The sequence below is a fragment of the Eublepharis macularius genome, chromosome 1 (genome assembly GCF_028583425.1).
Source record: "Eublepharis macularius isolate TG4126 chromosome 1, MPM_Emac_v1.0, whole genome shotgun sequence".
Taxonomy (NCBI): Eukaryota; Metazoa; Chordata; class Lepidosauria; order Squamata; family Eublepharidae; genus Eublepharis; species Eublepharis macularius.
Window position 1 is genome coordinate 193,172,140 of NC_072790.1, and position 22,915 is coordinate 193,195,054.

The following is a 22,915-nucleotide window of genomic DNA, read 5'->3' on the forward strand; positions in this document are numbered from 1 at the left end:
AGATTAACAAAATTAATCCCTGAATAAGCTTTTGTGGCTTCACTCTAATGGTGAAGCTGATGCAGTGAAAATATTAATAATAACAACATTTGATTTATATACCGCCCTTCAGGACAACTCAGAGTGGTTTACAAAGTATGTTATTATTATCCCCACAACAAGAAACATACTGTGAGGTGGGTGGGGCTGAGAGAGCTAGAAGCTGTGACTGACCCAAGGTCACCCAGCTGGCTTCAAGCAGAGGAGTGGGGAATCAAACCAGATGAGAGTCCAGCGTTCTTAACCACTACACCAAACTGGCTCTCTATTGTTAGTCTTTAAGGTGCTAGTATGAATCTAGCAATTGTGGCCTGGATATGATTTCTGAAAACATCCCTTTTAGCTTAAACCTCATACACAAACTACCTGAGAAAGTGATAATGTGTCTTTAAGAAATGACACCTGATTTGCTTCCCAAAAACAAACAAACACACCCAGAAAGCCAACAGTTCCAAGAGTGGACAACAAATCAAAGGACTGTATAGTTAAACAGATACAAGGCCAGGCGAGCACATTTTGCATGCTCTGTTAGATGGAGGCGAACTGATGAAAGAGAGCACCTAACAAGATTAGAGGGGATCAAAGGATACCCAAGGCAACACAGTGTGCTTGTTTTGCAGCCACTGCACTGTACAGCGTAGAACCATCATCCAGGGATTAATGAGCAATCACTATAAGAATATTGTCTAAAAGGTCAGGTCTCACCATTGACCTTCTCCAGACTAGAAAGATATTCTGAAAGATGCTGCAAGATCGTTCTAGATGGACTGAGCTGTAATGGCAACGGTAAACAGGTAGGAGGTTGTTTCAATTCTGCTACTGCAGATTAATTTCCCTGTGTATTTTATTTATGGATTTTGTTTAATTTTCTTTTAATGTTGCTACCCACTCTGAACTGTGGTTATGAGGCAGGCTAGAAATCCAAATAAAATAATAATCAGGTTCCAAGTCAAGTGCTATTCTGAAGTTTATTATTTTACATTCTTTGGGCTGAATTTTTAAGGTTCTTGGTTTGGGCTTCCTTAGAGAGAGAAGAGACCATGAACAAACCAATCTAAGTCCAGGAATTAACAGTCAGATAAATTAAAGAGAGTCGGATCAAATCCTTTAAGATCCAATGCTTTATCATACTAACAAGAGTATTGGTGGGCAGCTACAGATAGCAGTCCAAGTGAAGCAGAATAAATCTTGATAATTGCTGTAACTGCCATGCCCCAAGAGTCAGTGTAAAATACACTCCCCCCCTGTCTCTGCTCACCAGCAGGCAGCCCAGGGAATTCAGGGCAGCCCGAAGATGATGTTGATGGAAGCAATTGGACCACTCCTTTCTGAGCAAGCTGGTGTAAAGCCTGCTAAGCGGGAATTACTGTATTCCAGCCATGTGGTTGTGGGGCCTGTGTTTCTGTTGCGGGAGGTCTTCCAGGGACAGCTAAGACTGATTCTTGTGCACAAAAAAAAGAAGAAAAAAAAGCAAGAGCTGGAAATAAAGCTGGCTTTGAATGATGTCACTGATACACCATTTCCCACAGAAAATTAAAAATCCACTTTTACTTTTTTAAAGGCACTTTTAAAAGACCCATTATTTATTTATTTACTTTACTTATATCCTGTCTCTCTCCCCATTGGGGACCCAAACCAGCTTACTTCGTTTTCCTCTCCTCCCCTTTATCCTTACCTGTGAGGTAGGTTAGGCTGAGAGGACGTGACTGGCCTAAAGTGAGCTTTCACGGCAGACTGGGAGTTTGGTCTCCCAGGTCTCCCAGATCCTGTTTTAACACTAACCACTACAGCACTCTGGCATTGCCAACTTCTGCCTGCAAAATTCCTGGAAATTTGGGGGCAATGCCTTTGGAGGCGGGGATTTGAGGAGGGATTTCATCTAGAATGTATGGCCTACTATACAGTCTACCCTGTGAAGCTGCCGTTTTCTCCAGGAAAACTGATCTCTGTAGTCTGGAGATCAGTTTTGGGAGAACTCCAGACCCCAGCTGGAGGTTGGCAATCTTAATTCCCATTTATGTTTTACCATTCATTAGCACGGCTTCTTATGTGTTCTCATATTGTGGGCATTCACTGTTCATATTAATACATTTCTGTATGTCAGTTTTCCGTGTCACCAATATGTTAACAATCAGGATGTTTAGGGGGAAAAAACATAGAAGATACCACTTGCAGCCCCCGATGGTTCCTCTTTTGGGGCTTCCTTTCTCTTCCACCTCCCTGCTTCAGTTCTGCCTCCCTCCCTGCACGTGCCACACTCCTTCCAGCCCTTCCTTCCTTGCAGCTTCTCCCCTTTTCCTATTTCCTTCCCTCCCTCAAACCCACCCTTTTGCTCCATTTTTCTTTTCTCCCCACTCCACTGGGAACTTGGCAACCCTGAGCTGATGCCTCCTGGTTTTGTCCAAGAAGCAAATGGATACCAAGAAACCTGTAGTTGAGCACCATGGTACCCACAAGTGCCACATTGGGGACCACTGACCTGGGCAACCACAGACAACTAAGCCTATCGTAGCTATATTGAAATGTTTTCATTTTTTGCATAAATTGATTGAAATTGCTGGCAGGTCATGTGAAAGCCCTTTGGCAGAGTATGGAGTGCCATTAGGCTTGTGATTGTGTTGTACCAATGTGGAAGTGATAGTAAAATCAAGGCTTTTTTTCAGCAGGAATGCAGTGGAACAGAGTTCCGGAACCTCTTGAAAATGGTCACATGACTGGTGGTCCCACCCCCTGATCTCCAGACAGAGGGGAGTTTAGATTGCCCTCCGAGCTGGTGCGGAGGGCAATCTAAACTCTCCTCTGTCTGAAGATCAGGAGGCGGGGCCACCAGTCATGTGACCATTTTCAAGAGGTTCTGGAACTCCGTTCCACTGCGTTCCTGCTGAAAAAAAGCCCTGAGTAAAATGAATATGTGCCTGCCCGTGAGGGCTCTATCTTCTGCCATTCTTGTCATTACAATTTTCTGTTTTCATTTATATCAACAGCATCTTCATGCATATGTGGTACAGCAACGAGCTTTCTTGTGGCCTGCACGTACTCAATATTTGTGGGTATGAAACAGCATTACATTAATTTAAAAGCCTTTTTGACAAGATACCTTTGGGGAAATGCTACTTTGGTATGTTGTTTTAGTTTCCAAGATATTTTCACAGCTGCCAACAGTTTTTAAACAGTATGTTGTAGAAGTACAGATAGAAAAAGAAACTAACTTTTAAACAACAGCAGGAGACATGCATGCACACCTGTACTCAACAACTGTAAAACAACTTTTAAACAGCAGTAGGAGATATGTATGCACATTTGCATGCACACACACACAAATGTAACATTTCTCTGTTCTACCTCTGCTAAACATGCCACATTATCCAACTCTTGGATACAGCTAAATTAGTTAAGTAGCTATTATTCTACTAAGAGAGCTGCTGCTAAAAATGAAACATAAAATTAGGCTACGATTTTTCTGTCGCTCTTGAGATATTAAAACATCATTTTCATAAAGTTCTTCATTTCCATTAAAATGCCTTCCTGACAAATAAATAGCATCCTACAGTTTGCTAAGAGGTCCCAAACAGCAGGTTCCTGTTTATGGTCTTTTTCCTGTACTTTACAGAAAGACAGACTCTCTTGATGTCAAGACATGTTCCACTTTCCCAACCTGGACCACAGTTTACCTCATAAATTCAGGTATGGAATGCAACTAGGCTTACGAGTAGCCCATTGGTGGTGAGCAATCTCCCAGAGATTTGCCTGGTTGCCTGCCAATCGCTTGTGATTGGTGGGAGGTAGCAACTGCCCACCCCCCCAGTGATCGGCCACCACCAGCAGGCAAGTGTGCACCAGGAAGGTGTGCATTAGGCATGCTCCCAGCAGGGCGTGACAATGTCACTTCCTAAAGAGATGTCGTCGCACCAGACATGGGTATCCTGCCATGCTTCACTAGGTACAATTTTAGCTCCAAATGGACCAGAATTAGCCCCACACAAAGCACAGGAGCATGCGCATGGCCAGCATGGTGACATCACTTCCCAGAAGTGATGTTATCATGCTTCTCTAGGAGCATGGTGTTTGGGGGGGGGCAATTAGTGGGAGGGCTTCTAGTGTCCCTTCCCCACTGGCAGACCTCCTGATGACACCTGTTTTTTTTGGCCACTGTGTGACACAGAGTGTTGGACTGGATGGGCCGTTGGCCTGATCCAGCATGGCTTCTCTTATGTTCTTATGTATGTCAAGAAACTTCCTCAGATTAGTCCCGGGTCCCCTCCCTCCCACTGGGAGGGCATAGGGAACTGGGAACCCTAAATGCAACAGTAGAAGGAGCTGGGCCACGAAAACTACTCATGGGACAGGGTGCTTAGCTCTCTTTTGGTCCCAATGGGCACCCAAAGCAGATTACATTGTTCACCTCTCCTCCATTTCACAACAACCCTGGGAGGTAGGTTAGGCTGAGAGTGAATGACATGTCCAAGGTCACCCAGCAAGAACTGGGCTTTGGAGTAGGAAGGAGCATAGATCCACCTGGAGGGCAGAGTTCCCTGACTGTGGGGGTGTATGATATCTGGTGGTCTAAGCCTAGGGCTGCCAGGTCCCCTGCTCCCAGCCTCAGCCCCCACCCCGATACCAGTCTCCTGGCCGGGGAGGGGGGTGAAAATGCCCAGGGAATGGGCTTGGAAGGTAAAAAGCCTCCCAGGCCAGCATGCAGTGGGTGCACTTCTGTCAGACACGATGATGTAACTTCCTCAAGTGAAGTCATCATGCCTGGCAGCAGGTGCTTCTGCACTTCACAGGGGCCCGTTCCCACCAGGAGGGTAACAGGACCCGGCAACCCTATTGTGCTGAACCTAGTTTTGGGGTGTAAGCATCATGAAGTCACTCCAGTTCTTTATTCACATGTCTTCTCAATACAAGCTTCTCCAAGGCAGCCCAAATAGGAGCTTTTTGCTTCAGAATCAGTCTTTGGATTGGGACCAGCACATGTCTTCTTGTAGGGGACAGTCTCTGGAGTGCAGAGATGTGTAATTTGGGTATAATCCAAAGATTGTTTGGAGGTGCAGCTTACCCTGCTTTCTGCCTGTGCATTCCTCCTGGGATCACCCTACTTTGTAGCAGTTGACACAAAAACTAGGCTTTGGGGAAGGACCCCATATAGGTCTACTTAGAGGGCAGAGGCCCCTGGACATGGAAGTATATGATATGTGCTCCTCCAAACTTTATTTTGGGGTGCAGAGCTTGTCAATTTCACCCAGTATTTATGTTTGGATTTACAAATAAGGAACTAGGAACTGTGAATAAAGAATTGGGAACCAACTTCAGCTTCATTGTATAATGACTTAATTCTTTTGTTGTTCTTCACTGTTTGGTGAGGTTCAGCTCCTATGCAAGCCCCTCTTTTTGTTACTGTTGTTGAAAAGCAGTAAGGAACATGTAAATAAACATATTCCTTCTAGGGATGTTTTTAAAATGTAGACAAAGCCCATTTTCCATTAATACCAGAGGTGTCTTTACCATTAATATCAGTTAAAAACCAGCTGCTTCAGCTGGCAATAGTCAGGTACAAGTCTGGGCCTGTTAAGGCACAGGTGTTTCCCTAGGGTTGGGAGTCAAGATAAAAATTGTTATTAGAAGAAGCTCATCTTAAAGGAACATAACACACTGTGATTGCAAAGATAAGGTTGTGTGTCATAAGGTTGTGTGTCATTGGTGAAGCCTGGAGATCTCCCACAATTACAGCTGATCTCTAGATGACAGAGATCGGGGCCCCTGGAGAAAACGGCTGCTTTGGAGGACGGACAATATGGCATTATACTCCACTGAAGTCCTTCCCTTCCCTAAACCCCACCCTCTCTAGGTTCCACCTCAAATGTCCAGGGATTTCCCAACCTGGAGTTGGCAACCCTAAAAATGATAGCCCACTCACTCCACGTATGTGAACCTGTCCCACACCTTGTCTCACAAAGCGTGAAAGAAAGATGACTATAGTAGCTACTGATAAGGCTATTCTCCATTGATCTGTTTAATCCCCTATAGCCCCCCCCCTCCTTTCCTATTTCATTCTCGCTTTCTTATCCACCAGCCAACCTAACTTGCTGGTTGCTGGACCCAGTTGTGCACTGGGGAATCTGCACATTTTACTTCCCCTGTATGCCCCTTCCCTATGGTATTTCCTCTCTCTCTCTCTTCCTGGCAATCCTCATAGGCTCTTCACTTTCACTGCTTCCTTCTTTCATTCCTACCCACCAACAGACCTACCTTTTATCTTCCCCCTTCTTTAGCTATATTAATTTTTTATTTCATTAATACCATGTCTTTCTCTACAAGGAGGGCCCAAAACAACGTACATCATTCTCCTCTCTTCCATTTTCTCCTTACAACACCCTAGTGAGTAGGATTACCAACCTCCAGGTGGTGGCTGGAGAACTCCCAGAATTACGACTGATCTCTGGGCTACTGAGATCAGTTCTCCTGGAGAAAACGGCTGTTTTGGAAGATAGGCTGTATGCAGGGGTGGTGCGCTCATTGAGGCCAGTTAGGCGGTGGCCTCAGGGCGTGGGGTGCCGGAGGGGGTGCCATGGAGCTGCAGCCACCTATCCCTCCCGCGCTGCCACCACCACCACCAGCACACACACCCCGGCCGGGCACTGCAGCCGCGGGCAGGTGTCTGCGGCAGCGCAGGGCAACCGAGCAGGAGAGCTTGGAGGCCACCCGCGCCCCATCCCAGTCTCCTGCTGCAGCTATCAGGCTGGCAGCGTACACACTCCCGTGATGATGTCGTACTCGACGTCATCACGCAGGCCGGTGTATGTGTGCGTGTGCACGCGCAGGGGCACCTGGCCCGCTGGCCAGCTGCGAGTGCTGAAAACCCTGGCGCCACTGCTGACTGTATGAAATTATACCGCTCTGTGGTCCTTCACCTCCCCAAAATCCACACTCCTGAGGTTTCACCCCCCAAATTTCCAGGAATTTCCCAATCTTGGACTGGCAACCCAACCAGTGAGATAGGTTAGACTGAGAGTATGTGACTGACCCAAGGTTACCCAGCAAGCTTCTACATCAGAGTGGGGATTCAAAGCTGGGCCTCCCAGATTGTTGGCTGAATTCTAACTACTACACCACACCGGCTTTCATGAGTTCACCACTGTTGAACAGTAGCAAGCAGCTGGGCTTGCATCAGTCAAGCAAGTTGGGTTGTAGTAAGTCAACCAGTAATTGCTGTTAGGCCTGGTTCCAATTAATCCTCCTGTAAAGGTCAAAACAGTCCTAGAAGGTGCCCTGCCCCCTCCATTTCCCTTTTACTTGCATGCTTGAAGGCTGTCAATACTGTTGTGGTTGCCTAGTACTCCACAACAGCCACTGAAAAGGCTTTTTTTTCCTTAAGGCTACAGGTGCTACTTCTATTGTTGGGGGAGATAGCCCCCCCCCTCAGTTTTTTTTAAGTTTTCCTATTTTTCTGCAAGCCTAGGCTTTTCCTCCAGTTTATAAAAAAATCTGTCTTGCCTGTTCATGGCCTCAGTCTCCAGATTTAAGCATCCACAGATGGGGTTGTGATGAGAATTAAATATACTGATGATATTTTAATGTATTTAATGTCCTTTTTCTTTTACTATTTTCTGCAAGATCAAGTGCTAGGTTTAGATAACGTAGAAATTCCCAGAGTTTTTTCTAAAAAGTGAAAGCTGGAAATTCAGAGAATGTGATATAAACATTGTTATAATTTTATAACAATATAATGCTATTAAACTGCTAATTAAAAAAACAAAACAAAAAAGCCCTCCACTGGCCCAGGGAAAAATTGCCTCTGCAGGGGATGGGATAGAGAAAATGGCACTGATGAGTGTAGGACAGGGAAGATTTGGACTTTGCTGTCTATATGGGTGCCACTTGGGCTTTGTTGTGATCTCTCTTAAAACATTGCAGAAAAACGTGTTGAGGAAAGAACTCAGGAAAGACAGGAAGAACCCAGGTGGTACATGGAGGCACCACAAGGCTGTGGGGATCATTGGGGGTGAGGGATGCTTCCCCATTGCATCCAAGCTACGACAAGCGAACCGTGTGTAGGGGACCTTCGTAGATAGACCTCACTAGGTTTCAAACAGAAAAGATAGGGGCTGTGATAAATCCTCCTAAAGGAAGGACTACAAGAACATTTCTATACATAAATATATTGCCTAGCAATTGTTTGTGCCTTTATAGCAAGGACCACACCAACACACTGGACTCTTTCTCTTTCAAAACTAGGGTTGCCAATAAGCCTGAAGAAAAAAATATCGTATCCCTTTAAAAGAGGCTTAATGTCTAGAAGTGGCAGATGGAAATGTTTATGGCATGGAGATAAATAACATCTCATGCTTGCTAATATCATCCCATGAAGCCTCTAATAAAGGGACAGGGCATTTTTTCTCCTGGCAATAGACAACTGTGCTCAAAACATTAGAGCTCTGGTCACATCATTAAGGATTGTTTCAATGGCAAACAAAAGGAAGCAAAATTAATCCATGGAGTTTGTCTCAAGATGTGGGAAGCTTCTAGCTTAAATGGCTTTTTAAAAAGTATAGGCATAGGCAGCTTCACAACAGAGAAGAGATACATCAATGAGTGTTAACCATGACAGCTAAAGATGGATATATGTTCTGGTACAAACTCATTAGGTTTCATTAGAAAATAGGCTCATCAAGCCATTTTCCTCTCTGCTTCGGGCCAATATCTGTATTATGTGAATAATATATGTGAAGCATCCAGTCAATCTCAGGTTTTATTTTAAAGAAAATGTACAACTCTTGACCATATGATTTGTAAAGGTAAGCTTTAAAACATCGGAGTCTATGTTATTGATCTCATTTCATGTATGTTTCAAATCCATTTTCTCAGAACCTTATGGGAGGTGTAGTTTGGCTCTCCAGACCGACCAGGCATTAGCATTAACTGCTGTGAAATAATTATTTTTCTTTTTTCAAAACTTGCAAACTTCACACCTCAGTAAAGAGGAGACTGTCAACTTTATTACTTTATAGTGATGGATTCTCTGAGACAGCAAGCATCTGTTATGCACTCACATTAATCTCTTGCAACTCTTGTCTCTTGCTCTGCTTCCTGGCTCTATCTTTTTGCACTTCCAACTGCCAAAATTTAGATTGTAAGTTCATTAGGGGCAGAAGCCTGTCTTGGCTTTTGCTTATGAAGTTCTATAAAATGCCATGTACATTGATGGTACTGCTAACAAGATGATGATGAAGAGGAAAATTTGAAATACCCCACAGGGTGATGAAATTCTTATCAGGCTGTGAAGAAATGCCAACCCCCCCCCCCCCCAAGAATTCACCTCAATATTTTCAATTATTGTGACTACTCCTTGTCCATGTACAGGAGCCCTGCTGCAGAATTATAGAAAGGAGGAGGTTGAAGAAAGTGCCGTCATGGTCCCATCACAGAGTTCTTGGTTGCGCTAGTGGGTCTGGCCAAAGCAGGACAATTGCTTACTACATCACACTCTGCTGCCAGGTCACACCCCAAAGGGGTAGAGCCTGTTAAGAGACAAATGCCTAGAAAGAAAACCCTTCCTTTGGGACAGGAAGGTCATACCAAGGGGGTGGGGAGAAAGACAGAGGCTATTTAAAATCATGATGTGAAAAGAAGCTCTCTTCCATGGCTTCTGATCAAGGAACCACGTGCTGTTGCAGGATTAAGCTCATACTTAGGGACTCCATCTTGCCTAGGCAGTAAAGGATAATGGAGAGAAGTCCCAGCCAGGAAATCTGATGATGAACGACTGTAATTTCAAATAAAGCTAGCCTGTTTTATGTAAACATTATTTAGGAGTTATCTAATGTAAAGTGTTTATTCCTGTGCTCAGCCTGAAATGTTTGAACAGAATATGTGTAGTACTATCATTCATTTATTATTTTTTTAATCTTTTAAATGTTCAAAGTCTGACCGTGCCTGTTCAGTCTTGCTATCAGAAGTGTGGTCATGAGGAGGGGCAGTGGAGAAAGTGTGTGATCTCTGGGGCACAACAGCTCATCATTGCAGAGATGTGATAGATCTTCCCTGTATTAGCTTGTGGAGTGAAGCGTACAGATACAGCAACTAGCTGGAGCCTTTAAATGGCAACATAGAGTCTCTCTAGACAAGACATCTTACATGAGTAGGATCAAGTGAAAGATCTTACACTTGTTCTCCTATTGTGGATGCACATGCACTGCTAGGGAGACAGAGTGCACCTGAATATAAGACCACCCAGAAAGTAAGTCACTTGAGCATCCCTGTGTAAGATGTCTTGTGTAGAGAGACTCAGTTACAGATCGCTAGACACACAACTCTATTTAGGAGGTACTCTCAGGATTGTTACTGACAATGGGTGGATATCAGTTTGTTTTAGGCCCTGCTGGGGAGCAAGGGAAAGGGCTGTCACCAAGCAGAGACTTGAGACAGCCTCCTGTTCTTGTTGTTTTTTAATCTCCGGGGAGCCAGCCAGAAGGAACAGGAGGGGCTTGTGAGTCCACTACACACAGGCATTTTAATGTACATTTGTTCATATTTTCTAAAATAAAAACTTCCTGCAAAAAGCAAGCAAATTTCTTCTGTTTGTTCTTTAAGTGTTTTACCTAACACTGAATTCTAGAATCAGCATTCCATGGCATTTGCTAATTGACACAGAGTGAGGAACTCTATATGATGTTAGCTATTTGAGAGGTAAAGAGCCCTTAACCTATCAGGAACTCTTTATATCTGAAGTCACCGTGGGTGAGGTATCTTCACAGAACATACTCTTCTCATGCAAGTGCTTAGGCAAATACACCTGAATCCTAATGGATTCCCATTGAATAACAGTCCCAAATTGTTCTCATGAACCTTTGTAATTCTCTGCAGGATATTCCTTTTTTTTTTTTAAGGCTAATTTACCAGGCGCTTACAGTCTTTCAAGCTTCTCAGAATTTGTTCTGAGTTTGTCAGGTTTGAGATAATAACTTCTGATGGGATGGCAGTTTATAGGGCTTGAGTCATCTATCTCCAAGTTAGCTTTTAATTAAAATCTAGCAAGTCTTTGAGAGACTGTCAGGTGGCTAGTGGCTAATATTACAAATTGCCGTGTCCACAGCAGCAGGGGAAAATTGCAGGGCTAGAGATGAGACTTAAAACAGACACATAATCCTCTGTGGTTAATTAGAAGCAGGTTAATTTCTAAGTTAGTCTGGTTGAACTTTTGACACAAATATTTAAAAAGCACATGGGCAAAACATATTGATCCATGTTCAATTTTAAATGTGCAAGCCAGTTTCAATTATGAGGACAAACTGAAAAATACAGACCACTCAACTCAAAGTGCAATCCTAAATCAAATTATTTCAATGCATTTAGAAGGATGTGACTTTACTTAGGATAGGACTGCCAGTCTCTTAAATCTCTCCGCTCATTATATAAAAAATTTGCAGATACAGCTCTACAAAGGACTCAAAGTTTTGCCAATATATATATGTTTAGTGAACTGTAGAGTCTGCCTCCCTCAGCAGTTGATCTTGTGCTTTGTACCATAGGGTTAGCAAGGGTGGCCTCCCTCACCAAGAACAAGTTCTCAACATTTTATCGGTTTGGAGAGCCAGTTTGGTGTAGTGGTTAAGAGCAGCAGGACTCTAATCTGGAGAGCCGGGTTTGATTCCCCACTCCTCCACTTGAAGCCAGCTGGGTGACCTTGGGCTAGTCACAGTTCTCTGGAGCTCTCTCAGCCCCACCCACCTCACAGGGTGTTTTGTTGTGGGGATAATAATGACATGCTTTGTAAACCGCTCTGAGTGGGCATTAAGTTGTCCTGTAGGGCGGTATATAAACCAAATGTTGTTGTTGTTATTATCATCATCACATGTGGTGGACATGTAAGAAAACAAGAAAATACTGGATAGAAGTACATGAAGAAATGCAAAATATATTAAAATTTAAGTTTGTGATGAATCCCAAAAATATGTTGCTAAATATTTTACCAAGTAATATTACAAAAATGTACAGTGAATTATTTAAGTATATGGTGATGGCAGCAAGAGTAGTATTTGGAACAAAATGGAAGGCAGAATGCTGCCCTGATCTGAAGGAATGGAAGAACAAGCTATATGAATATGCAACAATGGCAAAATTAACATCTTATATACATAATAGGGCAATTTCAGAATTTCAAGAAAAATTAAAAATATTTTTGATTATGTAGCTCAAATTAAGAATAAATAAGAACAATAGTTATTAGGTAAGAAAATAGATAGAAAGATATTTGAATAGAAGTTAAAAATTATGAACATACAGAAGCAAGTTTCATACAGCTATATAATGTATTACATTTCTTTTTTATACATGATTTGGACCATGTGATTAGGTTTTGTGTAGGATCTAGATGATTATCGATGATTGCAGTTGTGGATGATGCCAGAGATATGATCTGGATGATTGTTTGATTGTATTTTATTTTGTGTTGTAGTTATCAATTGAAATAAACATTTAATTATAAAAAAGAGCAGGTGTTCTACTAAAAAGCATACTTTCTCCATAGATTTGCTCTTACCATTTTCCTTTGTTGCAGCTTTGTTTAACAATATGATGGGTATTTGTGTGCACGTACCTATGTGGGAATCTTTTTCTTGGCGACCTTATTTCAAATTTAATTTCAGCCATAGATTCACTCAAGAAATACCAATGTTAAGCCAGGCTTAGGAAATGGTTTTAAAGTAGATTACATGATTCCATTGTTGAAATCAAGTTGGTCTAGCCCTGTAGGTTGCCTGGGTGGAAGCTTTAAAAGCAGAATATAACTGTATATTTTATGTCCTTTTCTGGACTTTATTACTCTGCCCATAATCTACTTGTTACGTTTTCTGCAAATGCCAAAATATTTATGTGGACTTGCAAAAGTCACATATAAATGTGTTTCTGAATGCTTGCATCACTTCGGATCAAAGTGAACGAGGATTGGCTGCCTTTCCTTGCTGTGCGCGCACAACAGCATATATATGTTTGCTGCTACATAATATATGAAGAGCAAGAGTCAAGTCTAGTAGCACATTAAAAACCAATAAGATTTCCAGGGCATAAGCTTTTGAGAGTCAAAACTCCCATCATCAGATACAAGTAGGATGAAGGGAGCTTGACTCTTGAAAACTTATACACTGGAAATCTTGTCAGTCTTTAGGTGCTATCAGACTTGAATCTTCCTCTTCTAACTGGAGACTAACATGGCCACCTGAAACTATCTTCATAATGTATAAAGAGTTCTTAAAATGGAAATAACAGTGACATTTTACAGGGTGAAGGTAAAAGCAAGTTACATCAAGAAATGTTACTAAGACTTGATACAGAGTGGGCCACAAATACATATAGATAAATAAAGTTAAGAGAACTAGTGTGGTCCAATGGACAAGGATGAAGTTCAGTTCTGGGGATCTGATTTCAAGTCTCTTTCCACAGGTTCATACCATATTTTTGTTCCACTCTTCCTCTAAGGAATGATGGTATGAGGGGGTGTAGTGTAGCAATTAGACCTGTAAGATCTTCTCAGCCATGAAGCTAACCTTGGTTCGATCTTATCACAGCTTAACTAACCTCACAGAGTTGTTGTCACACTGTTGTGAGGACAAAACCCTGCCCAGAGCTCCTCCGTGGAAGGGCAGGATACAAATGTACAGCTAGATTAGGGTGAGTTTTTGTGAACCCTCCCCAGTTATATTCCAACGCCCCCACCCACTACATTATATTGGTTTTTAAAGTCTCCGCATGATCACTCTGCTTTGGCTTTCTCCCTTTTGAATTCTTAAGGTCACCGAATTCCTTTGAGAATATCTCAATAAAACGTCGGAGTTTTACAGTGTTTACCAACTTCTTTGCAGTTCTGTGGACGATTTTTTTTGTCCCCACCGCACCACTCCTGGATTTCTACAAGGCGTAAAGTAGCTCCCGCGCTTTGCCCTTAATGGGCAACCAGCGGCATTCTCTGCACCCCCTAGATATTCCCTTCCCAAAGGATGTCCTCGCGCCTTCAGCCCGCTCACCAAATCCCCTCCCGCCACAGATAAAGAGGCTTAGGGGAATCACCATAGCAACTGCCAATCAGGAGCCAGAAAGGTGTGGGGGAGAAGGGGGGGGGGCATCAGAGAATGCATTTCGGTACGGCCAGAGCGACTAGGTAGGCAACAAGTAGCGCAGTCGAGGCAGAGCCCGCTTATCTACTGTGTGCAGCCGGGGGCTGAGGGGGGTTAAAGAGGCAGCGGCGGCTGAGGCTGGGGAAGGATTTCCTCCTCGTCGTGACAAAAAGGCACCTCCGTGTCTCGCCTCTTCACTTCCCCAAGTTGGTCTCGAGGTCCTTCTCCACGGCTTACGGACACCAAGTAAGAAAGGGTGCGCCAGTAGCTTATCGAAGGCAGCGCAAAGTTGGGGAAAGGGGCGGAAAGCGTTCCCCAGGCAGGGTGTGGGGGGGCTGTTTTCCTTTGGCACCGCCTCTGGATGCTCGCGTTGTATTTGGCACTCATGGAGAGGGAGCCGAGCTCCACATTGTTGCAGTCCTGGTGTATGGTTTTTTCGTTTATCTTGTTAGGGATGCAATACTTAGAATACTTATTGGTGAAGCAGTTTAATTCCGAATACACGTTCGGATTAAGGGGTGTGAGTGTGGGACGAAACCAGGAAAGGGAATATAAAACAGCCTGAATTGAAGACAGCATTCGCTGTGGCAGCCAGAAACATGACCCGTGCTTGCAAAAGTGAGTATATAAAATATGAACACACTGACATTATATATATGCCCAGCGATTACAGCAAGTACCCCTTTCCCTAACTGGAGGTTGGTTGGGGAGGGTCCTGCATCCCTGTGTTTCTTTGATCTCTGGTACCCTCTGCTGGAATAGTGGGTGGATGCTGCTATGAGGGAGAGTTGCAGATTTATACCCTTACCCCCACCCCATCCACTAAACTAAGGCTTGTTTCAGGAATCAGAAGAGATGTGACAGTAGGGAGTCAGTAGCCGTGGACCTCCTCAGAAGCCATGGGTCCTGGCTGCTGCCCCACTTTGCTGTGTGCTGACTCTGTCCCTGCACTTAACATTAAAAGTAAATCTATGTAACATGCTGAGCTTTCCACTTCTTGTGGGAGTGCCTTAATGATTTTGATAAGTAAATGAGCTGCAGAGTCAGTGAGATCCAAGTGTCTGTACTATAGGCTGGGGAGCTGAGAACACTGCTTTGTATGCCAGGATCATCAATGAATACTCAGAACATGGGAACAGTTAGCTGTGCACGCTAGACTATATCCTTTGCATACTTGTGAGCATGGAATCCAGGGAAAGGAAGAACCTTCATCTTGCACCTTAATACACGCTTGGTACTTACTGCCTGCTTTGATGGTCTGCGACCTGTTTGGGAGGGGAAACTGATGCCATCTGTGTCCTTTCCGCTGACCTCTCTGAACAAGTAATTAGCGCTGCTAAAGTCCACGGGCTGATCCTCTATTCAGTGGAGTAAATGATCTGTACAAGAGTGTGCACAAATGATTACATCTCATACTTCTTCCCAACATTTCAGTGCAAGTTTCTGTTGTTTGCATCCGAAAGAATTCACCCAGGGTTATGTGATGGAGATTATGGTGCAACTAGGACTTAATTGCTGGGCCAAAGTTCAGTGTTATTCAAAGTATTATACCATTTTTGTTTGCTTGTTTGTATGCATTGAATTTAAATCATATATGCCTAGTCTCCTGAGATCTGTTAAACAGGATTATTGCTTAATGAATGTATAGTGAATTCCCTTCAACTTTTATGAACCTAAAAGGTTGTGTATAATGTGTGTATGAAAAAGTCATTACTTCTTGAATTTAGTAACCACGAACTTAAAATGGAGATTTTGGACAGAAATCATGGCAGTTTCTCCTTGGAAAAGGTAGTTCTGATAAGCATACTGTAAGTCTATTTATAGGTATCTCTCAGCTCCACCAATGCCTTTTTGACAATGTTGCAAACTAGAAATGATTGTTCATGTTGTCACAAAACCCAGCTCACTTGTTGCATGGTGTCAATATGTTGCCTGCTTTGAGAAACTGTCATATTTATTTAAATATCAGTCAATCAATGAAAAACTAAAGCTTTTATCATAAAAGTTGTGCTGGGTTGAAATCCCTGCTTTAATTTTTTTGAAAGGAAGCAATTGGTTTAAATTAATAGCAGAACAGTTCTGATTATTCTGTGACAGACAGGTATTGTATCCAAAACAGCAGCAAGAGGTCATGGAATGCATTTAGTAGAATAATGGTAGGCATGGATAAGTGTACGTGTGTGTGTGTTTGCTCTGAATAATGCAGCTGATGGAAAGCAGAATAAATTAGGCTTGACAAAACACACAACAAGACCTAAAGGGTAATTTGGGCTTAGCTCATAAGGACTGTTTAGTAATTCATTGATTCAGAGTGATAGAATTTCTTTGTAGATAAAGACAGGGCACATCCAGCCACAGTTACACATTTTTTAGTTCTATTGAGTACAGTGAGAGACTGTTCAGTGCACTGTATGTGTGTGTGCATGCACCTGGCATCATTACCCTTTAGTTCTTTAGGGGTACATGTAATTTGAGCTGGGAGCTGCTTTCCTGCGATTTCTTGTGTAGCTCCAGAGTAGTGTTGATGACAAACCATGTGATCAGGATGAATAAAATGATTATACAAAAATCTCTTATTTGCTGTAGCCACATGACCATGTCTATCTGGAGAAGTGGTTCTTGACTGTGCAGTAGCACTGGAATTGTCCCTCTAATAGCTGCTCCAGTTGCATCTTGTTTTGTTGAACATTCACTCCTATCCACTAAGGTGAGCGGAGCTGGGCAAATTAGCAGCATTGGCTGTGGATGGTTGATATGGGAGATACGTATATATGATCAGTGAGGGAACCTGTTGACTTGTACCAAGGGCAGCCATTTTACCTTTGGATAGACACCTGCATGTGTTTAAAGCAATGGAAGAAGTAGAGGTTTCCTTGAAGGCGAGAAGGAAGCAGCTGGTATTACCCTGTTCTGCTTACATAGGATCTTGAACTGAGATGCACTAGGATCTTGAACATGTTGCACTAAAGGGGTCTTCTTAAACTTAAAAGAGTTTTGGAAGCTGTGTTTTTGAATGAAGAAGAGGAGCGAGGAGTGGTGCTTAACTCCCCCCCCCCCCCCCGTATTCTCAAATCATCTTCTAGATGCTTCCTTCTTTCAGAATTCCAAATGTGTATTTCAGGTCTGAAATCTTGCAATGGTAAAAGCAACTGAGGCAGGTAATTTGCAGTAGGGGGAGAGGGTAAAGGGATAACGCCCTAAACCATGTTTTTGTTTTCGCTGCAAATTCAAAACTGCTTTTGCCCCTTTTTATTTCTCTTAATTGCTTTCTTCTCCCTTGTCCCTGAATTCATCAAATTCTAGTCTTACTGAACCTGCATACCTCTCTTGTGGCCCCATCTCATGCAATAACCATTCTTTAGATAACTATATGACCTTTTCCATCCTATGAAAAGAAATACGTTTTCTCTTTGTCTGGGAGAAGAAATGCATTTTCTGTTTGATGTTCCTTTTTTCTTCTCTGAGTCCCCCCCCCTGCTGTACTGGCTTTACTGTTTTTTTTAAACCTTTTGCTTCTTCAAGTGCCTTCAAGTTGCAGCCAATTTATGGCGACCCCATAGAGTTTTCAAGGCAAGACACAAACAGGGATGGGTTGCCATCACCTGCCTCTGCGTAGTAACCCTGGACTTCCTTGGTGGTCTTCCATCCCTCACACTAATCAAGGCTGATCTGGCTTAGCTTTCAAGCTCTGATGAGATCAGGCTAGCCTGGGCTAACCTGGGCTAGCCTGCTTCTTTTAGTCCTTTGTAATTAGCATATTGTTTTATTCTTTTCCTTTTATGTCCCCTCTGTTTTTCTTGTATCCTTTTTATTGTGATCCTGCAGGCAAATACCTTATTTTATTTCTGAATAGTGCCCAGTATGTATTACATAAGAAATAAATAATAGCAGTAACTAACAGCAACATTTGGGGCATCATTACATGTAATGTGTAGTTTGCCCTTCAGTTGCAGGAATTGAGGGCAATACATCTGCTGCTGCGGCTTAAATACTTTTATCAGAGAATCCAGGCATTTGTAATCTGTTACGTTTCAGTGGAACATGGTTAAGCTTATGATTCAGTGGAATCTTGTCCCTAAGGCTATGATCAACAACACAGTGAAGCTAGATTGTACAGACTGAGAATTAGTTAGTTTTTAGATTACCCAGCCCATCATATCCCATGAACTTGAGAGCTAAGCTGATTTAGTTTTATTGACTGAAAATAGATTAAATCAGTTTAAATCAATGTACTTTAGCATAACTGCGTCATGATGGAAACGACTGAAGATCATGTGGGTACATCTGAGAGTGCTTTGTTTTAATTTTAAAATATAATCAGTGTGCAAGTAAGCTGTCCAAAAACAGAATTTAATTTTGTGGCACGGAACAACATTTTCAATTTGTTGGTCCTGTGTCAGCTATATTAAAATGCACAAAAGTGGAGTTTTATCATGGATTATGTCCTGCCTTTTTGGACTTCAATTTGCTAATGATTAGTAGTAAGGTCAGCTTCATGATTTTGCCATAAGGCTGGGGTCTGGCTTTTGGAGGGGGAGAACCCATTAGATTGGTTTATCCTTGGAGACTAAATGCTCTAAATGAATTCTTGAGAGTGTTCCGGGAAAGTCATGGCTGGCAGTCCTGCTGAAGCCCTCATCAATCTCGGGAATATGGGAATGACTTGGGTAGTTGGCTCTCAGGAACTGTATCATATTTCCTCAGAAGCTTCAGTAGCTTTCTGTGACAAGTTTGCAAGGCATTTAGCAGATAAAATGGGTCACATCCATGTTACCATCGATGCTACAGTTGTGACAGTTCCTTCTCAGAAAGCTATACTGCAAAGCCCTGTCAGGTTTTGTTGGATGATACTCAATGTGGCCTGAGAATGTTGGTAGGCTTGACTGGAGAGGTGCAGCCAATTACTACTTCCCTCATCTCTTTGCTCTTAGTTTATACCAAGAATGTATGGTACTTAAGGCAGCTTTGAAAGGAGTGATATCTAGGATGCTTAAGGAGGCAATGGTTCATCTGCTATTAGAAAAAAGTTTCTCTTGTTAGATCCAGGGAGTCCAAATAATCACTAGCTGACTGCTAATATCCTTGTGTTTTGGGCAGGGTGTTCAAGTGGGTAGTGGCTGTCCAACATCAAGCAGTTTTGAGTGAAACAATATATAGACCCATTTCAGTGAGGTTTAGGGCCAGTTTTGGAACAGAACTCACATTGGTCTCTCTGATAATCTGTCCCAGGTATGGGACAAGGGGAGTCTCCCTCACAACCAGTTCTGCTATGCCTTTCAGGGGATACTATGGTATCCTTTTGAACCACTTGGCTGGGATTGAGATTGGAGGACACCATTCTGTGGTGTTAGCATTGGGTCAGCATTTCCAGAATGCTAGAAATGTTCTCTGGTGATCTACTGCCACTGTGGCCATAATACGTAACACCAGCCATGGTGTCCCACTGTGGCCTGTCATGGAGTGTTTTCTTGTCAGTATCAGCTGCTTTATGGAAGGGGCAGTATTGGTGGGGAAACACTGCTGGGGGAAAAGATGACACAATGTCTGGCACTTCACATTATAGGCATGGTGATGGGAAAGCACTGTGAGGAACCTGTCTTCAGCTGTTCCTGTATGACGTTCATAATGTGTGCTCAATAGCTGAGTACCGGCTCCTTGTCTGTTCTATCAGATATACTACACAGAGTGGTAAGCGGCAGTACTGCAGCCCAAGCTCTGCTCACGACCTGAGTTCAATCCTGGTGGAAGCCACGTTCAGGTAGCCGGCTCAAGGTTGACTCGGCCTTCCATCCTTCCGAGGTTGGTAACATGACTACCCAGTTTCCCGGGAGTAAAGTGTAGATGACTGGGGAAGGCAATGGCAAACCACCCCATAACAAAAGTCTGCCAAGAAAATGTCGTGATGCGATGTCTCCCCCACCCATGGGTCAGTAATGACTTGGTGCTTGCACATGGGACTACCTTTATCTTTTACTTTATATAGCACTTTCAGCGTGCAAGGCACTTTACAAAGTAATAGTGAGAAGTTGGGCCCTCACCAAGAGGGGCTTACAAATCTAAAATTTGACTTGGGAAATAATGAAGATGGAAATGAGAGTAATGGAAGATTAGTGGAAGAATGTGTATTCAGTTCAGTTACACGTACATGATGAAGAGGTGTGGGTAACAACACCTAGCATTCTCCTTTCTGAACATGTAGAAAATGTAATTGGAACAATTATGTATATTTTGTATGATGGAGGCATTTTTGTTTTTTATGAACAGGTCTTTAGTCAGCTTTAACAGCTGACAATTAAAAGAAATTCATTGTAGCACTGACAGCTCTCCAAGGGTATGCCTGACTCTGGACAGATGTGACTATCTTTGCTGTCACTTCAGATAAATGGGGCAATCTAAGAAGTAAAAGCATTTGACCTGCATATTGTATAACTGGCTATATATCTTTCTTGACTTAGGTATTGTCATCAGTCATTTCTATAAAATATCAGCAATCATTTTAAAAAGAAGCATGGAATGTATAATACAAGAAAAGTGTTGTATACATTAGTCAAAACAAAATATGCTGTTTTCAAATATCATAAATATTTTTTTAAAGGCATGTAATACAAAAGATCTAGAGTTAAATTTGAAGCATTGAGTCACTACTTTGGAACTAGGGATTATAAATACTGAGTTGTAATCCTCAATTAGTGCGAGTCAACAATTTATCTTTAGGTTTTACTCCCATGCCCTGATCCTTATATCAGCACAGCATTTTGTGATGTAACCAATCCTAACAATAAAGAAGAGTAGAATGTTAGTTTTGAATTCCTTCACGTTTCTGCCACATCGAAAAGCTTGTTAAAATGTCAAGGATTAAAAAAAAAAACAATCTCGTTTTCCAACATAATCATACTTGGTGTTTAGTTAGCATGTTTAAAAGTATATCAAGTACTTTACCTTGGTAATCTTTACAACAACCTTATGAGGTATAATAGAATGACTGGTCCCATATTGAAGATGAGATGAGAGCATAAAGGGTTACCTCGTGAGATCATGACTGAAATGAGATTCTGAAGTGAGAATTCCTGATGTGCTTGCACACACAGTCCGTCTGAGCTTTAGGGCATTGGTGCCCAACATTTTCAAGTATGAGGAACCCTTTTGAACATCAAAAATGTTTGTGGACCTGCCACATGATAGTAGTTAAACTATTTGTATCTATTGATTGACATTGACAAAAAAGATCAAAATGATAATGCTTAGTTTGCTTATGGTCCCCTTGCAGTAACCGGGCTCTAAGTTGGGAACGACTGCTTTAGGGCATCAGACTCTCACTGAAAGAGAAAACATTTGGGCTGAAAACTTTATTACATCAACTGTTGAGAAGTTACCTGTTTGTATCACACATTCAGGTGTCTATGCATTGAATGTAACATGAGAATGATTCAATGCACATATAAAGAAAATCACATGTACATTGTACAAGGATCATATATGCATTCACTGTAACTTGTGAACAATGTTTGTGTAGTGGGAAAATTAGTGTTGGAAGGGGCGAGATGGTGCTTAGCTCTTTCCCTGCTCATCACTTCCCAGCACTTCCCCCCTTGTGCAAAGCTGCCTTTCTCTAAGAAAAGTGTCAATTTTCATATAGTTTAGAGTTATAATCTCACAATGCAATCCTAAACAGAATTATTCCAGTCTAAGCCCATTGATTTCAGTGGTCTTAGACTGGAGTAATTCTTTTTAGGACTGCATTGTCAGAGTAAGTTTTAAAGTATAAGTAACTCATTATGTAACTCTGCATGAATAACAGGGGAAACTTCCCTCCAAATTAATGTGCAAATTAGTGGGGAGAAATCTGCAAGTCTGTCTCCTCAAACTGTACTGAAGGTAGGGAATATCTGCAGCTGTATGAGCAGGCCTTGTGAATACACACGTGATGCTTGAGGGTGCTCTTGGACCAGGCCTACTGCAAGATAAGCAGGGGGAAGCTGTAGATAGGAGAGCCTTTTACTAGCTTCAACTGGCTAGCAGATGAGGCCTTGCCTGGACAGAAAAGATATGGCCACTGTGGTGCGTGATCTAGACTAGATTACTGCAATGGGTGACGATTTCTGTTTGGTCTGATGTTCCCTCTGTGATCCCTCCTTCTTGCCCTATGTTTTAATTGTTGTTTTTGTGTATGTGTATTTTAGCATGGCTATAATTGTTTTGATGTGTTTTTGTTTGGTTTTAATGGTTTTGGTTTTTATGATGTATGTTAGCTAACTTGGTAGCCCTGATCAAGTCAGAAAAGTGGGGTATAAATTTTCTAAATAAATAATACATAAAGCTGCCATAGTACTGAGTCAGACTATAAGTCTATCCAGGTAAGGCATTGTCTTCTCTGATTAGCAGCGGCTCTCAAAGTCTCAGGCAGAGATCTTTCACATAAACTACTACATGATTCTTTTAAACTGCAAATGCCAGATGCAGAACCTAGACAGGTCCACCTGAATGATATGTGTCTACAAATGTATGTCTGTTGAAATCATACTTTATATTTTAAGTGTACAGTAAAATATTTTAAATGCATGCTTTTGGTGCATATTTTAAATGTAAAGGTGCTCTAAGGCCCTGTCTCCGCAACTTGGAAATTGAAAATGGGTGAGTATTTGTTTTGGTCTTGTAACACATAAAGAGGCTATCAGTGAAATCCTAAGCAGAGTTCCTCCAGTCTAAGCCAATTGAAATCAATGTGCTTAGATTGGTATAACTCTGCTTAGGATTTCCCTGTATATTTCAGA